At 39.4% G+C, this 23,141-nt stretch overlaps 1 protein-coding gene across 7 annotated transcripts in view; it reads left to right on the plus strand.

Annotated features, from left to right (window-relative positions):
• Positions 1-23,141, plus strand: part of foxp1b (forkhead box P1b) — a 158,804-nt gene that overhangs the window by 7,596 nt on the left and 128,067 nt on the right. For 3 of the 7 annotated variants that reach the window (XM_055222178.1, XM_055222174.1, XM_055222179.1), the window contains exon 3: positions 22,461-22,498. The exons of 1 other annotated variant lie outside the window; for it this stretch is intronic. The gene's annotated coding sequence lies outside the window, so the exon portion shown is untranslated. Of the gene's footprint in view, positions 1-7,527; positions 7,626-22,460; positions 22,499-23,141 lie in introns of those variants that run through there. 3 more of the 7 variants (XM_055222175.1, XM_055222176.1, XM_033967206.2) reach the window with 2 other exon arrangements.

A 23,141-nucleotide genomic window follows, 5' to 3' on the forward strand; every position in this document is an offset into this window, starting at 1 on the left:
GTTGCTTAGTCAGTGATATTAAAAATGTTATACGGGGCTTGTCATCTGCGCTAGAGGCTATGACTCCGGTGGTATTAATTGTAAGAAAACTGTGCGAGTATTAGGACGTTTTGTGCTGAAAGTGGCTATAGGAACTGTGGTCTATTGAGTAACAAAAGCAGCATAAATATTAGTGATAGCAGTTTTATAATGGTAGTAGTGGTGGTAACATTAGCTGGTGTCGTGGTAAGTTACGTGATATTTGTTATACGTATATTAATAATACTGGTAATGGTAAAAACATTAAGTAAAAGTAGTGCATGTAGTTGTAGTAGGGGTAAAAAAAATACTTTCAAACATTATTTCTAGGCAAATTTACCAGTTGCGTTCATAAATAATGTTACTTTTTAAACATTTGGTTGTTAAAATGCTTGATGTCTCTGTCTCTTCCTCTCCGTGCAGTAGTAAGAGGTTCACCTGTGTGTTTGTGTGCGATCACCAGCGCTCCCAGAAGATTCTTGTTGTTGTTTGTCGGTGTGGGCCGTGACTTGCATCTGGCCGAGCGCTCCTTGGAGGGAGTTTGTTTTTCTGCCGGCTCGTGTAAACAGGGTGGGGCTCCACTCCCAAACCACTCACTTGGAGATGATTATTTTCACAGGACTTGTTTTCTGTTGATCGTTTGAGTCAATAGATTAACACAGACTGGAATTATATGTTGGAGGAGATAGTATGGCTAACCGTTGTATGTGCCAACTAGATAAACTGCAATCCTAGTATTTGTGTTATTTGGTTTCACCTTCACCGTGCAACTTGATGAAGCTTGTCGCAGGCTGTGTTGGTGTTTACAGAAGTGTGTCAGCTTTAAACATGGATTAATTTAATTCAGTTGTGAAGAACTGTTTGGAAAAAGGCACAATATGAACTCTCAACCAGCTTTTCTATCTTGAACCATACTAATAATGTTCACCCTGTTAAAAAAACTCAAAGTATATAGCAAATGTATAGACTGTGAGTTAAAACCAGTAATATTTCTCGCTTATCTGTGCTCGTACTGCTAAGTTTCTGTAGCATCTCACCTTTTTGTGATGCCCCAATAGTCAGAACAAAAAGAACAATAACAGAATAATGTTTTGAACTTGGCCTAGTATAACCTAGGACTGTAATATTTATAATTTGACTATTACTATTAAAACAATGTGTCCATCTGGTCTGGTGACAGAGGAAAGGTGTTTCAAAATGGTAAACACTGGCCAGCTGTTGCCGTTATGTAAGTGAAACTGGTGTCATAAAGAGACTTTAGCAGTGCATGTTGTTGTCGTTCTGCTCTTCTGCTTCTGTTAACCATTGACTGTTTACTGTGGATGGCACTTTGTAGTCAGTGCAGTGCACCTGTTGTAAAAGCCGCTGATAATGCTTCATTTGAATGATCATCTGTTGGGAGTTATTGCTTATTTTTCTAAAAGCCTTTTCTTGTTGTGTATTATGATGAGCGCGCTTTAATATGATGGCTAATCGCTTCCTCACAGTGAGAATGTCTCGCATTGACCAAATCAATCTTTTCATATACAAAACGGAGCTGAATGCATTTCTGTGTACTTCATATACGCTCTGATGCTCTCTGATTGAGGGGCTAATTCAGAGAATTTTAATCAGTCTGACCAGCCCTCTTGCAGTGTCATCTTTTTGCAAATGCCCCATAAAATGAATAGATGAGCAGTCTCTTTTTAGAGCATAATGGCTACATTAGAATGGGAGATGGATGGCAGATGAAAATCCTGTATCGTTTCCACTCTTTTCCTCTCTTTTAGTGACTCTGATCTTTTATCAATAGTGGTCCAGGGCACAGTGAAGTGTTCAGTTAAACCTGATGGAGTCCCAGCAATGGAAAAGGTGATGACCATTTAAGTAAACTGGTAACTGCTGCGATATCCATTTTTACTGAAGCAGTTGAAATGAAATATGGTTTTATGCAACCAAACTATTAGATTTATGCTGGTGATTCTTTTCTTTTATTAACTGCAAATCCACGCTGCTATCAGGCCTAAAGTAACACCCCATTTCAACAAATGAGATGAGATTTTGGACATGCAAGTTATGCAGCGTTATCTGGACAAACACTTCCACTCTCATTATCGTTGTGGTGGCTGCTCACAGTGCAACAACACAACAAAAAATTTCCAACATCCTCATACTGGGAAAAAGATTTTCATAAAATGCATGATCAGTTGTGCCTTTACACATGTAGTGTATTTGTTACGATGTGTCTTCGGTTTGGCCTATGTCAGTAAAACAACAAGGAAATTAAAGCGGAGGATCAGTGAACATAAAAGCTCTGTAAGACGTAATGACAGAGGATGCCCATCGTGGTACATTTCAACACAAACACAGCACAACATCAAACAGGTTCCCCTGCCCCCGAGAGGAGACAATCATGACCTACGAATAAGACAGTGCGAAGCCAAGGCAAGGCAGGTTTATTTGTATAGCACAATTTATACACAAAGTAATTCAAAGTGCTTTACAGAATAAGAAAGACATTAAATCACAATACAAACAAATCCAACGTATAAATAATCACAAATAATAATCATAAAATTAACATTGAAGGAGAAAAGTGCAGAATGAAAACCTTTCGGTAATATGCACAGCTAAACAGAACTGTTTTGAGCCTGGATTTAAACATAGAGTAGAGGCCTGTCTCACATCTTCAGGAAGAATGTTCCAAGTTTTAGCTGCATAAACCTGAAACGCTTCCCCATTTTTTGATTCCCCATGTTTAGTCCTGGTTTAGTCTTGGTTCAGTGAGACATAGATCTGAGTGTCATCTGCAGAGTTGTGGTAGGACACATTATTGCTGCGTATTAACTGGCCTAATGGCAGCATGTAGAGATTGAACAACAGGGGTCCCAGGATTGACCCCTGGGGGACCCCACAGGCCAGGGACATTTTATGAGACACTTTTTCCAATTTCAACAAAGTACTCCCTGTTTTCTAGATAGAACTTGAACCAGTTTAGTGCAGTACCAGAGATGCCCTCCCAGTCCTCTAGTCTCTGTAAGAGGATCCCATGATCCACAGTGTCAAAAGCAGCACTCAGATCTAACAGGATTAAGACTGAGATTTTACCTGCATCAGTGTTCAAGCAGATGTCATTTGTCACCTTGATAAGAGCAGTCTCAGTACTGTGGTGGGTCTGGAAAACATCAAAAGCATTGTTCATTTGGAGAAAGTTAATAAGTTGGTAAGCAACTTTTTTAAGGACTTTGCCTAAAAACTGCTCTTATTTAGGAGAGGCTTGATAACCGCAGTTTTCAAAGCTCTTGGGAATGTTCCAGATTGAAGTGACATGTTAAATATGTGAGCGAATGGTGACAGCAAACTGTTGAGCACAGACTTTAGAAATCTAGTGGGTAACACATCAAGGCAGCATGTAGGTGAACTCAGACTGGTGACAGTTTTGTCAGTTACAGGTGCTAAGTGAGTCAGCTCTCAGTGTCTAGGTGGGTGCTGGGTGCTGGGTTGTTATTTGCGTTGTGGCATTGATGGCACTTTTAATGTCCTGAACCTTATTATTAAAGAATACTGCAGACTCATTGCACTCAGACATGGTAATTAGTTCTTATGGCAGTGGAGCTGGAGGTGGGTAGGTTAACCTACTGTACTTAAACCCTACAGACACTTGCACCGAAGGGGCTAAATGGCTAATTCAATTTAAATGTCTTCCTATAGACCTAAACTGGTTTATTGACATTCACATGTCCCAGTCACACATATCGTCAGGACTATACGCCTGCAGGTTTTTCTGTCAGGTACATGCTCTGTTATGCACCTGGCTTCAGAAATACGATGTGCGAAGCGTCTTCTTTATCTTTATCAACAAATGAGATAATGTTGTTTTGGAGCAACCTGAGTCTCTGCAATATATAAACAATTGTACAGACTGTTGCTCATAGTCTTTCACTGGGCTGGTGATTCATGCTAGTACACACCTACTGTGTGACACAAGTAAATAATTTACTCTGTACATACACCGCCTTGTAGTTTACAGACCATGTGAATACTGAAGCAACAAGTTTATCTAGACTTTGAACTGTAGACAGGAATCTACACGACTGGTTATATGACAAAACAAGTTAATTATACTCCTGTTACAGTTTGTGAATGGTTTTATTGTTTAGTATTTAAAAGTGTTACATCATACAAAAAGTAGGAGTAACTGAACAAAACCATAGCAATGCAACCTAATCAAATTTGATTCACAGATAATTTCCACCTGCATCTTTGCTCTGATTTACCCAGACACTGTACATCTGTGGCTACTTCCATCTGGACCTGAAAGACGTGTTCTTTTTGTCTCTGATTAAACCTGTTTTGGGCTGTTCCTGGATGGAAACATGTATGATTCTAGCTTCTTTTCTCCAGTGGAGTGATCTCTTTGTCACCTTCCAGTCATTTTACTGCATTCTGACAGTTAGTAAGCTCAACCATTATCACATAATAATTATAATGAAAGAGTTGGTCTTATAATTACAATGTGTTGATTGTAAATTGAGTGATGCACAACATTATGCAAGACTTATTTGGTGTAAGTGGGCTGAGGACTGGGCTTGGCGATAAATGTAATTTCATGCAGTTAAAATATCAGTAACCACTTTAACAGACTCCAGGCACCTTTAACATGTTCAAGAGCAATAAAGTAAAGTTTAATTATTTCTTAGATGTACTTCTATCATCTGGAAAAACAAATATTCCTCAGATTGAAATATCTCTTTTGATCTTTGTGGTCCATTCAGGGCACGATACCACCAGCCCTTAGTCTCTTAAGAATTTACAAATATCCTTTCTTTGCTGCATCTGGCTTGGTTCTGGAGAAGTGTCACCAGCGAATAACAACCATTGTACCAGAACAACATGGAGACACAGAGCCCAGAAAACAAAGCACAAACAACACAGATTATGCAAATGTACATGTAAGGTGTCCTAGTATTGATAAGCCACATTTGTGTACAAAACATGATCCACAAATACTGTTTGTGCTCAGTGAGTGTCCTCCCACACATCATGATGAAACATTTGCTGTGGAGTTGTCACATAGACTCGAGAGGGTTAACTCAGCTGTTAGCTCATATAAGACGCCAGATGTTTGGGGCGAACTTTTACTCATTGTAGTGAAAGTGGGGTCAAACAGCCATAAGGTGAAAGGTTGTGCAGAAAAAGAAGGAGCTAATTGAATATGAGCTTGGAGATGTATCGGTTATTGCTGTTGTCGCAAATGCAAGTAAGACATTTTTCCTCCATGAAATATGAAATCTTGTCCCAGTGTTTGGCTTTTTCTCCAAGTCACCTTGTAATTGTTTCTGTGCCATAAGCAGCTATTAGTATTGCTAGAAAATGGTAATGCTTTGAGAGACTCATCTTTCCCTGAGAATGGCTCTCGATCACACTCTCACATTCTTTTAAAAGGGAAAAGGAAGATGAATTTTGCCCATAAAGGCTGCATCACAAGGGCTTTTTATCCTAAATGGCTCTGGGGATTGTTATCTGTGGGAAGTGTGTCCTGCCTGCGTCGTGTTCAATCAAGTGTCCACTTAGCTGTGACTGGGAGTAATTGTTCCCAAGTGGGCCGCACACTGACCTGTTAATGTCTGCGCTGACCCTCTAACCTTGTCAGCACGTCTTGGGGAGGAGTTTAAATCATGTGGATCTCCTCTGCGTCTTTACACTACCGGGTCAAGTGGGCGTCGGGTCGGGCTCTGAAAGACCACTCTGTTGTAATTGTCCCCAGTAGCATGGGTCAGCGCGGGGTGGTCCACAGACGCAGCTCGGATTAGATGGGGAAGAGGGAATAGTCAACCTAATGGGCCAGACCATTGATCCAATACAGAACCAATGGCTCTAAGTGGTGCCGCTCCATGCTCCTCCTCAACTCTGGCTGGACTCAGTGTGGAGAGGTGACCACTAAAGTGTCCTAAAAAAAACCTGTCTTGGTGGTATCCATATTATTCGTAGTGTTTTGTAGTGAAGTGGACAGACTTATTAGCCAAAATAAAAAGTGACTCAGCTCCAAACAAGACATTACAAAGCAATGGAGATTTTCTTTTTTTTTTTTTTTTTTTTCTCTTTTAGGCTTTTGTTTAATCCTTTAAAACCTGACAAAGAATTGCACAGGCAGGACTCACACAAGATTATGAGATATTTTATATTTTAGATATTTTATATTTCTTATTTTTGTCTGCAAAACCTTTTGCAATAGCTCTACACTTACTAACATGATGTTCAATGTGGTCTACCAGATTTGGTGTGTGACAGTTTTAAGACCAGTGTGACCACAGGTTTTCTGACTGACACGAGTTAGACGATCCAATTAAACAGGAGCCCATGTTTGCTGTGGTCTGGAGCCACAGCACATGTAACAACAGGCCGCTGTAACACTGCCTACACTCAAAAGTATAATCTCATTTACTTCATCTGTGCCATCAGCAGTGTCTGCAAGTCCATGGAATCTGTACATTAGTTTATTTGAATACATATGAACACTTATTATAATAATAATAATGATTATGATAATAATAATCATAATAATAGTAGCTTACATTTGTAATGTGCTTTACAGGCTTGACAGAGCCTCTTAAAGCACTACACTGTAATCATTATTCATCCACTTCATATTCAGTGATGTTAAGCTGCTTCAGTAGCCACAGCTGCCCCGGGGTAGACAGACAGAAGTGAGGCTGCCAATCTGTAGAATTTACCTCTAACCACCACCAGTCACTCATTCACATTTTATTCTAGGAGGTGAGTGAAGTGTCTTGTTTAAAAACAACAACAGAACTTGGGCTGAGTGGGATTGGATCTTCTGACCTCTGGCTCGGTGGATAAGTCACTGAGCCTCAGTGTATAAACTTTCACGAGGAAACAACAGCATTGTCCAGTCTGCCCCTACAGATGCTTTCCTGTTTCATTTAATTAACTTGCATCCATAGATTTATATGTGACAAATACATCAAATATGTCAACAAACTAAAGCAGGACATTTAACCCTGGCTCTATCCATTTTGCAGATCTGTATGACCCAAATATGGTCAGTTTTGGCACATAAAATGCTGTATTTTTATGAAAAGAATAACAGATGAAAATCAACATATTTTTCTTAAGTAAACTGTTGAGATATCAGAATTGCAGATCTTTTTCCTATTCACCTGCAGTGTCTCATTTGAGAAGTCACATTCAATTATTTTTTTGTTATCATTGTTTTATCTTTGATACACATTTATCTTTTGCCTGGTATTTATTGTTTAGTATTGTAAGTAGATTGTGAGAAGCACGTATTATTACCACAAATTCATTTACATCCTGAAATCTAAGCGTAAATTTGCACTTGGACGTGCTTTCAGTGTGAGTTTGCTCACATTTTTAACATTTTCTGATGTCATTTTTGAACTTGTGGGTTCAGGAGGCAGACCAGGTGCTTTCCCCACCTTTCTCTTCCTGTTTGTAATCATACCTTTCCCCTTCCTTCTCTCTTTGCTGGTGTGTGTTCTGGGTCTGTGGCCTCTCTGAAACCCTCCTGGTCCCGCCCTCAGGACTACAAGCTGAAGTCTGATTGGAGGAATGGAGCAGTGGCCCGTCCTGCACCAGTGATCAGGGTATGTAGCGCTCCTTTCACACGCTCATCTGTGTGCTCCTCGTCTAGTACTGAAACACAGTCAATTAGAATCTTAGAATATTCTTATTACTCATGAGTCATTTTGGTAACCTAAATTACGCCCAAAGCTTCATTCAAAATTTTGAGCGATTTCTATTGAAAGGCCAAATGAACAAGACATTAAACCCGACATAGCGGCCCAATAGGGATTTGTACGCAGAACTGGCACATTTCAGGTGTTAGAATATGGCATTGTCAGGAGCCTCTGTTCTGTTAAACATTATTTATTTAAATGGATTTTTGCACTCTAATTACTATAACTGAACAAACACTATATCAAAGTGCACAATGCCTTTGTACTGCCCTCAGAAATCTGTTTAAAATGAAATACAGAAGAGCAAGATTAAAGAAATATAAAATCGGCGGGTGATCATTTTTAAAGTAGTACTTTCAGCCAACTAGCTTGTCAAAGGTTTGCCAATGTTTTTAGGTTTATTATAAATTTTAAAATGCAGCTCCTGTGATGAGTGTGCACTGTCAGCTGCTTACATTCACGACCAGTTTGGTTTTAATGTCTGCTGTGTGCTGTACCTTGTCCCTGCGCTCACCTCTACTTGCTCCCTCTGCCCTGATTGGCTCAATCCTCGGTGCACTGTGCTCTGGCTGTGTGCCAGCCGTGCCCCCTGATCAGAAGAGAATGTGACATTTGTGCAGAGGTAATGGAATCTGCGTGCAATTAAATGTGTTTCTGCGAAGAACAGTCCTTCTCCTGCCTGCCGTCCCCAGCAGCGAGGGGGGCATGTACGGTGATGAAGCGGCCCAGCAGGCTCCTGGCTCCTCTGTCTGAATACAATCTCTGTAATCTCTATGTCAGCTCGTGTTTTTAACTTCACAGCAATACCTCTGTCTCACTGTAGCAATGCATTACACAACATGTCCATTAGGAAACCTCTAAACATAGGATAGGAAATGTTGTTAATTTAGAAATACATGGCTAAGCGTGTGTGTTTAGTGAATCACGAGCAGAGATCGACTGATATGTTTTTTTTCATGGTCGATGCCGATACTGATTGTTTAGAATCGAGAACAACCGATGCCCGATAAGCTCTGCCAATATATTTGGGCCGATATGTTGTTCCAATTTCGATTAGTTTCCCCATATTATGCAATTTAAAATCACTATAAACTCACCCAATGTCCTGTTTCACTAAAAACCCATAAAAGAGCTGTGTAGTCACATTTTGAGCATTTATCTGTTCTCACCAAATATTCAAATGAAGCTTTGTGTGTATTTTTAGGAAGATCAGCCAAAACTAAATATCAGTCTGTGCTGGAAATTTAAGGTCAATGCTGTAAAAAGTACAAATATCTGCCCAATATATCGGCCAACCAATATATCGGTCTGTCTCTAATCACGAGCTCATGACCAGGTTATTTCGTGCTGTCATTGTTCCTGAAGAGGTCCATATCTCCAGTGCTGCTCTGCTTTATACTTAGTGCCTAATCAGTGGGCTTTGTGGTCACTGGCTTGCGTCGGTGTTCTGCAGCCATAAAAGGGAGCGTTTCCTCTTTGCTGTTAGGACTCTTGTCTTGTACCAAAGCAGCTATAGGGCGGCCCATATCTAATGGATGGGTGTTCCTCATCACACAGCTCATAAACATTAACTGGAGCCACTGTGTTCAGATGCTTCCTTCAGTGGTCCTTGTTTTTTGTCCTCTGTGGCTGCACAGCAACGCAAGATTTCCAGATGAAGGATCTACAGATCCTTTATACACCCACCATCTGTGTGAATCTGGCTTTTGCTAATATGAAGTGTGTATGAGATTTAAGAATCTGTATTGTCTTTAGTTGTTTCACTTTTTGTAAAACATATCTGTACCCTTTAAATCTTTTGCATCTATCAAAAGTGTGGTCCTGAGGCACAGACTGTAGCTTGAAGGAGAGAGAAAGAGGGCTGCTCCATTAGTGTCATTCAAATGGTGAATTAGATCAGTCTGACAGATAGATGCGGAAAATTGTTTTAATTGTATAATTATCTGTGGTTAGCCACTTATGCGGAAAAACGCTGTGATGTGGTTGAAGGCCAGGGAGCACATTTTGGCCTTTATGTGCTTATTTTGTCTTGACTCAGGAAATGAACAACAATCGGGGGTCCGGAGGATAAAGCATAAACACACGAGGGAGCCGCGGGCAGGTCCCGGCGTGTGCAGCAGACTCTGCCCTGTGGAGGGATGTGTTCACCCACTGACTGTGTGCTCCTATCAAGGCTTTTCTGCTGCAATTAGGCTCTAATACTTTAAGTTAGGCTCTAATACTGAAAACCTTTTACTGTTTATATAAGTCTGGCACAATATCCAGTCGATAAAGACTGATAGTGACTTTAATGTTGGCTTAAAAAATGTGATATAAGGTTTGTGTTATCTATAAAAGACATATTTATAGTCTTAGTCATATTTAAAGAAAATACCAATTAGTTTTGTTACATTTTTCCATAAATACTGTTTTTGTTTCTTGACATTTCTTGTATTTGCTTTTTGAATGTGTTTAGAAAATATGTTGCTTTTATTGCAGAACAGGGATTTAAGTATATTCCAAAATCAAAAACTCTCAGAATGATTGCTGTGATTGCAGTAAAGGACTATTTCTACAAAACCAAGAGCCTCCTCACAATAATACATTTACTTTTTTAGTGCAATAACTATTGCATCATCGGGCAAGTTTTCCTGTGAGATTTGGATATTGTTACATCTTTATTGCGTCCCCTGTGTGATTTTCAGTGGCTTGTGGCTGTTTCCAGAGTTTGACCAGATGCTGATGCGCCGCAGTCAGCAGCTGTATGCCATTTTCAGCTCAGTCACTCAAGTGGAATAAAACCATGCAAGTGAGGTGAAAGCACTGACAACACTGTGCTGTGATGTCACCGAACGTTTCAAGAAGCTTTGTCTGCTGAAATTAGTTAATTTGAAGTCACAGCAGAACTGTTAAAATGTACAGCTTAAATGGATTTTTTAATATACACTCTATGTGCCATGGAGTTCATTTTAGTTACATTTATTTCAAGGAAAAACGTAAATTGCACATTTACATTTACGCCAATGTGGAGTCCATTTTATAAATTCAGTTGCATGCGAGTAAAAGTTTAGAAACTGAAACTGTGACAGTCAAATAGATCCAGTCAAATCGTATGACAAAATGTCCCAAGAGGCTTTGGTTCTTCATTCATGTTTTTGTTTTCTAAATTGTCGTTCTTCTGTATAACACTTGGGATTTGCAAAAGTGGCTTGTTTCCTGACTGACACATTTTCACTGTATGTTGCGGTGCAGAGTAGTGTGATGTAGTGTAGGACTTCAGCACGCGTCAGCTGTTGCTTTGGCCTTGCTCTGTTGTCCTGATGCTTGTCTGATAATACACAGGGGATTCACAGGTAACACGGCAGCACGGCTCCTCTGAGGATACGACTCGTGGCTCAAAGTGTCTGACACAATAGTCCATAAAAGGGGCTTAAGGGAACCTTCTCCTGGATAATGTGCTAATGAAAGGTGACAGGAAGGACTCAGGCTCTGGAGCGGGCCGGGCCACTGGTCAGAGCAAAGGATAGGAAGCAATGTGTGGCTGGACTAAAGTGCAGTCAGAAGCAAATGAAAGCTCATATCTGCCATCTCCCCGGCCTCTGTGCACTTTCCTGTTTGGACTTGAAGGTGATTGGAGCCGAGGCGGTGACAGTTGACGGAAGCGGCGTACAGGAGAGAGTATTTATTTACAGTCAGAGGCAGCGATGCTTGTTCAGGATGCGGTTTCACGCAGGATGTGCTGTTCCCTCCTCTTCCCCCCAACACCTCCTGCCATCTTTCTCATCTCCACCCTGAGCTCCAGTCCTCAGGTCTGATGAGGAATGGGAAGTGGGCCCATAGGGAGGGGCCATCTCCTGCATTGTGTAAGAGACTGGGTCTGGAGGCAGCAGCACACAGCTCACTCAGCATGCCTTCCTGCCGGACTCTAGGGGTGGACCAGAGTCATCACAGGTCACTGGCAAGGGAGGCTGCAGGCCGGGGAACGCATCAATGAATGTCTTTAGAGGCGATTGGATGCTTAGCTGTTAAGAGGCACAAAAAAACCCTAGGTTTTTCAGTCAAAGGTGTAACAGGAATGATGGCTGCAAGATTAATCACAACTGAAACAAAATGACTCTTTGAATAGACGCAATTATCAAATCTCAGACGCTGTAATCATAGAAGTACCATAAAAAACCCAAAAAACAAAATATCTCATTCTGCAAACTTTAGCTTACATCTGTACAAACATGTTTTGAAATGTGTTTATTGTGTTTAGTTTGTCAGTTTTTATTTCAGTCGTGTTGTCAATTCTTCTCAATGCATTTGAAGTTTGATCGTCCAACTGCAATGTCCAAACAGGAATGGAAAAAATAGTTTATAGTCAGTCCAAACATAGAAAAGCTAATTCATATAATACTAAATGGCACATGGCTGTATCTATAGATCTAGAAAACCTTAAGTCTATTTTCTACAGACTGATGGGACTGATTCAGTGGTTTATATATTTTATTTGATAATTATGTGTGCTGAATTAATTAATTTGGATTCAGTCTCAAAGCCAAAGCTAACATACTTTGAATGAGACAGACAGAAACTTGCTAAAACCTGCGCCCTGCTGTCTTTCAAAGTAGTTGTCTTTATTGCCAGGAATCCATCTTGTAAAGCAGTGGTTGTGGGAGTGCAAGGTGTGTAAATCCTTGTAATTACATTGTACTTTCTTTGACTGCAGAACAGTCATCACACGACATACAACTTCTTCCTTTGTGAGATATTACAGCGTACCACCCAAGTGTAAATGAACCATGACTTCCTCGTTGTCCTGTTGCATTAATGTGGCAGGTTAGTGATGAGGTAAGCCATGTTGTTTTTGTGTCTAATTTTCCTCCCTTTTTTTTTAATGAACAGTTTATCACTGTCACAAAGCGAGACATTGGTACTTTGAACAAACATGAAACTTTTTAATATTTTTGTTAACAAACACATTATTTTAAATAGATTAATTGTGCCTGTAACAATAGGAGCAGTGATTAGGATGTGAATTTTAGGGTTGTATGTGAGAAAGAAATGTGACAATTATGGCAAACACTGTGATATTAATGTTGTTTAGCAAAATGTATTTAAAACTAAAAGAATTACTAGTTAAACTGTCAATATCAAAACTTCAGAACTAAACCCTGACCACAAAAAGTCAAAATTAGGGCAAAAGTTACCTGACACTGTAACCATTAGCCAAAAACTTACTTTTTAACATTTCCTAATCCTCTATTTGTATGTTGTAAATTACCCGTCTTGTTATCTGCCTAGAGAGTGAAACTACAGATGCAAATTAGTTTGCTATCTGTAATCTGACATATTTACATTATTTTATTACAGACGTTCTTTAATGTGCATTTTAAAATGATGAAAAAAAGTATTTAAAAAAAAATGAATGCATATATGAAATCACCACACAGTATGTAACTTTTTGCCAAATAAGACACTAAAATAAAAGCTTTTTTTTTTTTTGCATTAAAAAAAAAAACATGCATCCTTACTGTGACTGACTTCTATATCTTTTTATTCTTTCTTGTTTCCATAGAAATATTGTTCCATTGGCTATAAAATTCCACAGTATGACATAAAACGTATCTATCTCCATGTGTTAAGCTCTTTAAAAAAATACCTGCAATAGCTTCATTCATTTTTTTGGCGATAGTGTACATTTATATACATTATTTATATATATTTAACCCGTTCGTCGTATTATCTGTTTTGGTGACACACAAATGCCTCTTTCATACAGTGTTATTTTCCCTCTGAAACATGACATGGTGGATTACATCAGCACTGCGAGTTTAATCAAACCTGCATTTCACATGAGCACAGTGCCCAGCATGGAGTGTGCTAATGCTGCACACAGCCTTAGCCTAATTGATGTTTTGGAAGATGAGCTCAATTGGATGAGTCATTAGGCTTATTAACAGACTTTTATTAAATGCCCCCGCCCTAAACTGATGAAAAAGTGTGTTGCCGGCTACATTCTGTGAGTAGCAAAACAGGACGCAGGATTGGGTGAAAAAGCAGATAATATATGTGTGAGATTGATCAGTGAGTAGCGACCCCATTATCTCCTGAGATGTTAATTACACTGCGCTCAGCTTGCATGTCAAAAGGCTCATAATTGAAGAAGGTAAAAGATGTGCCTGTTTTATTTATGCTTTCACTCTGAGCGCCTCTCCCTCCCTCTCCCGTCTGCTTTTCTGCTTTTAACACAATATTTGACTATGAGGCAGTTATTGTTGGTTAATATCACACTGTCAGAGTCGATCCTTTTGTGTTATTGCAATATAGAATTCACAGTAATGTTATAATCCAAAGTATAAAGCGCTTTTTTTTTTTTTTTTTACATAGGCTTTTAAGACAAAAAAGTGTCACAAATGTATAATTCTAGTGTTGAATTAGATTTTGAACTTGATTTTGATGCTAAGGAATCGGCTCGATTCTCAATACCATTTCCAAACCATGATAAATAATTGTGTTTATTTATTTATATTATCATGTGGTTTTATACCTGTGTAATCCCATTGTCAAAGTATGTTCCATAGTGGTCCATGGTTGTGTCTTATACTTGTTCTGATACAGCTCAAGATCATTCTAAAGCTTCAGAAAAGGTTCATTTCTGTCCTTTAAATGTGACTTTTTTACTATTGACACCTGCTCAAATGAGTATCTAGATTCCATACTAGTTTTAGTATTGATTAATATCTGATTTTCGATACGTGTGACAACCTACTATATTCATAAAATGTATTAGCTTCCTACCATAACTGCCTAAGTAATTTTACAAAGTTTTCAGCAAAATTAAAAAAAAAAAAAGCTTGGCTCTATTTTGCTATAAAAAATGTTGTTATTGTCTGAGGATGAAGCCGATGATCCAGATTCCACATGGTCTGGAGAGTAGTTTAAATTCTGTATGGCCAAAAACCAGGTTTGGGTTCATTTTGACAGTACAGAAGTACATCATTTTAAACTCTTCAGACCTGAGCTCTTGCAAGGCACATGCTTTATTAATTTCTCTGTGTTATTTGGGCTGATTGGGACTTGATGAGTGTCAAAACAAAGAATTACCTCTTTGCATTCTGTAGTTTCTGAGAAAAAATGATGTCCACATATGAGGACATTCGTTCTATGTTTTAGTCATATTGATAAAACATTTGAATAATGATTTAGGGAGACAGGTCTGCCATCTGTCCAGGGACAACAGATGAATAATAGCCTTTTGGCTAATTCTGGTGCATTTGCAGCAGTGCTATTAATGTACACTGTCCCTGTCAAATAAACCAATAAATAAATACATTTGCAAAAAATATTTATAAAGTGCCTGAACACAGCAATGTTTGTCCTGAGTAAAAACAAAATGAGAAACAACAATTGTGCCTCTTGGAACAATGTGTCTCATGTGAAGAGCTGCAGACAGGAGCAGGAGACATGTGCCTTTACAAAAAATAAAAATAAATACAAATATTCTGAACATTCTAAACTCTTAAAAATATTCTAAATTGAACATGTCTTCTGAAAATGTGCACTGTGGCCTAGAAAACCCAAAATGTGTTGTCCACATATGTGGACACCAGGTCCCAGGACGTTAAATAATAAGTCATTTGAAATTATGAGCCAAATCCTCCTGTTGAACAGGGCTGTACTGAATTGAAAAAGTCCTCTCTGCTCTGTTGCTTCATAGTGCCGTAAACTTCCTATTGACACTATCTGAGGCACTGGGTACACAGTGTACGTTAAAAAAACCAAACAACAAAAAAAAAACAGCTTGTTTGTTTCTCACATGTTTATATTGATAGCGTCAATACTCTTTCTGTGGTTTCCTGTAGAGGACTGTGGGGTTTCTTTGTGTTGCAATTTACAGGCACGTGTGCTAGAGGTGGGAGATACATCGAAAAAGGATTATATCACAGTTACTACTTTGGAGATATGCACAATTTTAATATTGAGCATATAGTTTAGAATTAAATAAAAAAAGGCTGTAAAATAGATTATAAATAATTGAACTTGCAGTGTAGTCCCCTGTGCTGTTGTATTTTACAGTGCATTCATGTTTTGTGCAATATCTCAGTCAAACCACTTTATTTACTGGCACGTTTGAACTTATTTCTGTTTCTGACATGTGTACTCTTCATTGTGAGGTATGGACAGGATCGTTCCATCTGAGGCAGGTCCTGGGGGAGGGCCCAGGCTGTGGTCAATGCAGCTGCTGGACAGTTATAGTTACAGGGATGATTTAGTGCAACACCTGGTGGACACCAGTAAGAATGAGACGAGCATGGAAAGCACAGTTTATGAATCATTTCAATAAAAGCTATTTTACTCTCATGGTTAATCCACCGGAGTTATATATTTGGTGAGAAAGAGGAGTTTCATTTTTTAAACCTATTTTTTAGACAAAGTTTTCCCCACAGACCCTATGGCCTTATAACATATAACAGGCACATAACCCACTGTTGCATCACTGTGTAAACTCAGTTAAATCACATTACAGAGTGTAATGTTTGCAACAAAAAAGACTTGAAACAAAATGAAACACATGGTTTGTAGTACAGACTACACTGTCACTCATTTTAACAGTAGAGCCATCACATGTTTGTATCGAAAAATAGTCTTGCCTTTGCATGTGTTTATAAATGAGCATAAATAGTTTCACATTTGCCATGACATCAGCTTCTCTCTCACTCCTACACTTTTACACAAGCAGACGTGTATCTAAAAGCCATTAGCATCTTTCCACTTGTTTATGTGCCCTGAGGAGACTCAGGGATACAGCCTATAGACTTGAGTAGATTTAAAGTAGAAGGGTATAAAGTGTCAGTCTTGTTGTGAGCCCTTTTTCTTGCCAGAGAAAGACCTCTGCTCTCTCTGAAGCCAGTGAGCAGTATTTTGCTGTGGCAGTGCACCCTTATCTGAGCTTGAGGTCTGTACTTTAATGGGCTTTATTGATCTAAACAACATCAGGGGTTGCGGTGATGTTATTAAGGCAGAGATAACTTCTGTGTAATTCCACTCCAACAATATATTAGCCTTTTATTGGTCTAAATAACTTTGGCTTTTAGACAGTAATGCACTAGTAAGTCACAGCGGCTCTTCATGTCGGCAGGATCTTAATAAAGCATTTCCTCTGGACATCCTGCTGCGGAGAGAGTGAAAAACGACAGGTTAAAAGGCATGCTGGGAAGTTTCCATGCCATCACTGTAAATGATCTCTTTTGAATACATAAATAAAGTCAGACAACGGGAAGGGGGTGGTTTGTACACATGTGGCCCAGCCCGCTCACAGTCTCACACCAGAGTCTCACACTAATCTGATTGGTCCATACACACATATGACTTATACAGATATATATTAAAACAATAACATTCAGTCACTAAGATGCGTTATTTTCGTATGAACTGGGGACTTCCATGAGCGCACACAAACTGGAGCTGCTTAGAAAAAAAACAACAAAAACAAGCTCGATATTTCAAAATTTATATATGAAAAAAATCCTCCAGTAATATTTGATTGCACACATATACTGTCCATCCCTACTTTACTTTATTAGTTCTTGTGCCAATGAGGAAATATTATTGAAAGATAAAGGTGAAATATCCTGACAGCTTGTATTGAAAATTAAAGCAACTTAAATGATCACAGTTTATTCTGGCTCTTCTGACACTGTCCTTATTTAACCCAGTAGTTTACGTGATTTTAATTCTTTACACGTGTGACATCTATTATAAAATGTATTGTAGTCTAATATACTCATCAGTGACATTATATTTACAGTAGAGAAAGTCCAACAGTTTTTGCATGTGGCGTTTGATTCCCAACAATCGTCCTGTTTCTTACCTTAAAAGAGCAGCACATATTTAATCTGAAGCTCTTATTGTGCGTTTATTTCCCTCAGGCGGGACTAACCATTCATCATTTACATGCTATATAAAGACATGCTTTTGGTAATGACTTATTTTGTCATCTCACTGTGATGAGATTCATCTTTAATAACTGTAACAATTATTTTATTAAAAAGAGAAGCCGTGCATTATGGCTATCTGGCTGAGGTCTCGAGCTGGAAGGAATTCTCATTAAGAGCATTATATGAGCCCGGTGTGCCTTCACTTTGGTGTCCTGCTCAAATTACATTAGGTGTCAACAATGTTTGTGTTAAAAGTAAGGAGTCATATTTACTCGGGCGGGCTTTTTCATTTGCAGCCTGACAACTGGAGATGTATTAAAAAGATACTAATGCTGTGATTAAATCAGTTACACACAAGCCCTTTGAGAATGTTCACTTTTAATTGCACATTAACAGTGTCTCTCTGTTGTCTAGAAGAAAACACGTGAAGTTTGTGGGTTTATTTTAGTGAAACAGTTCAGTAAATCAATGAATATGCCATAAAATCATTTACAAGAATAACACTATTTTGGGATGGGTGATATAAAATTACGCAGCTATTGACGTTGGCTGATATATTTTTAAAAATCAGTATCGTTCCAACCGTTAATACTTATATTTATGTGTTAAAATGAGTTTTTATAATTGCGCTGTGTCCCGCATTGTTCTGACTTTGTGTCTCTTAACATTTTTCTTCAGACACTTCTTTTCATAGAGCTTTTTTCTGTGATAGATTTTCTCAAGTGCCGTTTCATGTGTTGCTCTCCTGATTGTCACACAGTGTGCTACATTGTGTTTTAATGGTTGCAGGCCCTGGGTTGCTGTTAATGACACGCTTGTAATTGTTTGTCAGGGCGTTAATGTGCGATTTCCTATTTCCATGTGAAGTTGGATATTTGATGAAGGAGGAGTCTCGTCAGGAAGACAAAGTGCTGTCATTTGTCACTGGCTAAATGAGCTCCTCTCCTACATCCTTTTGGGCTTCAGCCGAGATACAATATTCACACGTCTGATTTAGAGTCTTCTGTTCAGCAGCTTTTTGGTTTTTGTACGTGGACCGAAAGATGAAAACAGAAGAAGCACTTTTACAGATTTAGTTGAAACCCAGTGGGTGGAGTGTTTCCTCATGTCAACGTTGTGTTGTGTTGTTGTTTGCTGACAACAAGAAATGTGTTAACTGTATTTCACAAAAGACAGAAGTGAAATTAAGGTTTGGTAATCTGTTATTCTTAGGTTTTGTGAGGACTCATCACTTCCCCAATTGTGCACTTTTTAACAGGGAAATTATTTCTGCATTTTCAGAATGACGGCTGTTCAAGACACTACATACGTGTTTTTATATTAATTAGAGCTGTACAGTGATGAAAATGTTTAATCGTGATTAATCACATGATTAATTTGTGATGAATCGCGAATAGTCGCATGTTGTCTGTAAAGTAAAAAAAAACAACAACAATTTAATAAGGGTTTTTAGCTCCTAAGTAGCTTTTTATTTTAACATTTAAGCCTAAATATAGTGCAGTTTTCACTCAGTGTTGTGCTGTTTTGACTTGGATATGATTTTTCAGTGTATCTGACCAAGTTATTTAAAAATTTAATCCAAACAATTTCAGAAGGCTCAGTATTATCTTGTTTTATTATTTTTCTAATCTCTATAATCAAATATAGTATTTGAATGTTATTTGACCTTTTGAAACAGAAACTGTTTTTCAAATCAAAAGTCTCTAATGTTTGTCCTGTGTAGCTGCTCCTTTTTACTCACTATGAGCCCAGTGAAAGTCTGGCAGAGTCCTGGCTGAGTCTGGCTTCAGTCCTGATTCAGGTCTGGTAAAGGTCAGTCCTCAGATTTAGTCCTTCTTAAATCCTGGTTCAGTTCTGCTACAGTCCTAGTTCAAACCAGCTGTCTGTTTATTAAACATGTGAGAAGTTAATATCTTCATATAGTTTTCAAAGTAAACATGATTGACACGAGCGACAAACTGCACATTTCCTCTGATAGATCATTATTCCTCCATGTGCAAATTTAATCATGTGTTTAGCGTCACTCTTGATTTTACCGGGACATTTCTCCGTGATCACTGACTCTTTTTGCATGGTTTTAAAGCTCAGATAGAGCTTTGACTTGTGTGTGTTGCGTTCTCTGTACAGCAGGACTCTCTTCCTCATGTCCAGTGCACAGACACAATGGACCCGCCCCCTCTGTGTGGGGGTGTGTGTGTGTGTGTGTGTGTATGTGTGTGTGTTGAGAGGAGAGAGAGGAAAAGGCGAGCACAGCAGCTCACAGAATGGAGCGGGGCTCTTTGATCCAGATTTATTGACTGATCCACGTGACATGCATAAACGTGACAAAATAATTAATCACAATAAATTTTTTTGAGTTAACTTGATAAAAAGCATTAACCTGCCCAGCCATAATATTTTGTATTATATTTTGACTTATTTTTAGTTTAGTTTTCAAGTTTAGAATGAAGTTTGGTTTAAAGAACTGTAAAAACGTGTAACATATTGTCCTAATTTGACAAATAGTCTATGTGGGCTTAATAATTGCAGTCAATAAAAGGCATCATTGAGTGTTTTCCCTGACACTTAACCAAGTCGTCTGTTCTTGATTAGTCAGATTCCATATTGTGGGTCTGGGGGCAGCTCCTTCGCCCTTAATCATCTAATGAGCTAAATAAGCCCAACAAAGGACAGCTTTAGTGAATGAGTCTCCAGAGGAGGCTACTTATTGTGACCATTGGCCCTGTGTCTTTTCTCCCTCTGTATCGATCGGTTAAACTGGCTCCTTTTGGCACACATGCTGTACAGCCTCTGCGTTCCTCATATTACCTGCTGTTTAACGTTGATATTTTTCTTCAAGGACAAATGGTGCAGGAAAGGCAGATCCCATGTGAAGTCCCAGAGCTCTCAGCAAGTGGCAGATCCCTGTTCAACGCCAGCTGTTCTCTCAGATACACCAGGCCGTGCTCAAATTCTCTTAATATAATTCTGGGGGCTCAGGAGAGTAGTGCAAAACAAGCGTGCCAACGAGGAGAAGGTTGAATTTTTCATCAGTGGGCCTCAACTCGCTGAGTTAGTGGGCAGTGCTCTCATTCATGAGCAGATGTTCAGCGCACTTACACTCTGCAGTTAATGTGAACTTACTGGCCTCTCTGCCATTGGCTGCAAGGACGTTGGCAGCAGCATGGCATCGGAGACTTCCTCCCAGCTAAAGGAGCAGGCCTGAAGCACGAGCCTGGCCTTTGTGAGCCGCTCCTCAGCCCAGGAGCTGGATCTGAACAGAGAAGACTCTGACAGCTCATCCGTCTTTACACCGACAGTGATGAAACACCAGCCACTGTTTGCACTGGGATTAGAAACCCATTTTCTACTTTACATTTAATTTGGTATGACTGTCCTTACACAATCTAATTCACTGTGAAAGGATTGAATTTAAAGTATGCTTAAAGGAAACTCGCTTACACAGTGTAGCATATGTAGTTCTGACTTAGTAACATGGCCGTTGATATTTCATGTGCTTGGTGCATAAATTATAGACTATATTATGTATAAGCAGAAATGAATTCTGTGAATGTCCTGCCTAAAAATATTGCCTATACCATGCTTCACATAAGACTTCGAATGTTTCTGAGTCGCTAATGTGAGAGGAAAGAGTGGCACCTGCTGCCCAGAGCTGCCCAGAGCAGCCCACAGCGCGGCCTGTTGGTGTGGAGCTGCCACATGCTCCTGGCGTCTCCTCAGACATCTGTAGAGCCAGTCTGCTCAGGCCCGGTTTGATGTGGTCATTCTGCTCTCTAATAGTTTCCTTCGTCTGCTGACTATTTGATGTAAAACTGGTCAGACAGTGCACTGTACATGCACAGAGTTCAGCAGGCGTGCTGCCAATCATGGAGTGTGTGTCAAAGTCATTGCTATAAAGTTGTCCATGTGGGACTTCAGCAGTGGATATGACATACTCTTGTTTCCTCATACATCTCATTTTCACTTTCTAATTGGTCGTTTTCAGGTTGGCTTTATGAGAGCAAAACTAATTAGTGTTTCTAAATTCAGCAGAAAAAGGCAGTCGGCGTGATTGTTCTGGTTTCCTCTGTCATATAGTGCAACAATAAAATAAGGCTCTAATCATTTTCAAATTGCTCACATTTTCAAAGTGCAGGCCTGAATGTCAGTCGGTCTCTTGGCATTTTGTTTGGCATGTGGAGGGAACAGTGGCTGCCCTCTCTTTGTGCTTTGTGGGAAGTTTGAACTTGGCCGGTGGAAAAAAACAACAATGTGTTGTGTTTTAGGTGGGGTTGTTTCTGCTTTGATTGGGAACGTCCTGCTGACAGGAGTGGTGCAGCAAGTTTACAGTAGCTGTGACATTGCTGTTACCTTTATTCAAAGAGCTCCAGCTGCAGCGAGCCCTCCGGAAGCCCAGGCAGGCCCACATGAGAGAGCAGAGCCTGCCCTGTTTGAGTTGGCACTTGTTCCCCTCTGGGGGAACTTTTGCTGCCTCTGCAGAAAGGCCAGTGGCCACGGCTCCAGGCTCACGGCAGGATGGACTTTTTCCACCTCTCGTCCTGTTCAGGAAACACATTTCGCTGTCTCTTTCCTCTCTGTTTGTGAAAGGAGGGAAGACGCTAAGGCACAGGGCCATAGGGCAATGACTGAATGATAGACAGTGTCTGGGAAAAGCTTCACTTGTGATTTGAAAAGTCATTATTAAATCTAGTGTTATTTTATTATTTTCTGACCTTTACTAGGACAGTTATTAAAAGTTCCCAATGCTTACAGTGACTTGACTGGTGTGAATAAATTTGTTTATTACCAGACTTGTCATACCTGATACTAATTTTTTGTCCCCTCTTCTTTGTGTGTCCAGGAGACTGCAGCGGTGCCATCCTGTGGATCCACATCACTGTAAGTCACTCACACAGGCCCTGTGCCGATCATAAGTCTGACTTAAATTTGCAGAAGTTTATGTTGCGTCTATATTTTTGAGAGGACTCATTTTCACTTGTTAAATAGTTTCCAATCTACTGTGGAAACCATGTTATTCCCTGATTTAGAACAATATAGTGAAATGTGACCATGTTAGCTTGGTAACTTCAGTTTGAGCAGAGGTTAAATTTGATACTCCTCAGTTTGACCGCTCCATAGAAACTTTGATCTGAAGAGTAAAGAACAGTGCAAATCGTCTGCGTGCGTCACCTGACTATCCTAGAAGTCATTACTCCTTGTGTGGTGTATAAACATGTCAAAAACAAACAATGACCCTGGCAGACAGCACACACCAAAACAATTTCAAAGGCTGCTGTGTGGTGTAAACAAAAAACAGGCTCACCTTTGTGCAGCCAAACCCTGCTTCAAGCTAACGTTTGTTTCACTGCTCCTTCTGACCTCGTTCTGATGAAGTGCACATCGTTTTGGTTATGATCTGGTACATAGATTTTTACAGACACAAATAAAATAGTGCTGCGATATAAACTATGTTAAAGGGCCGGTACCCAATTTTCCACATGGATATTGAACAAAAATCATCTTCTACTACAAATACATAAGT

The sequence above is a fragment of the Periophthalmus magnuspinnatus genome, chromosome 5, assembly GCF_009829125.3.
Source record: "Periophthalmus magnuspinnatus isolate fPerMag1 chromosome 5, fPerMag1.2.pri, whole genome shotgun sequence".
Taxonomy (NCBI): domain Eukaryota; kingdom Metazoa; phylum Chordata; class Actinopteri; order Gobiiformes; family Gobiidae; genus Periophthalmus; species Periophthalmus magnuspinnatus.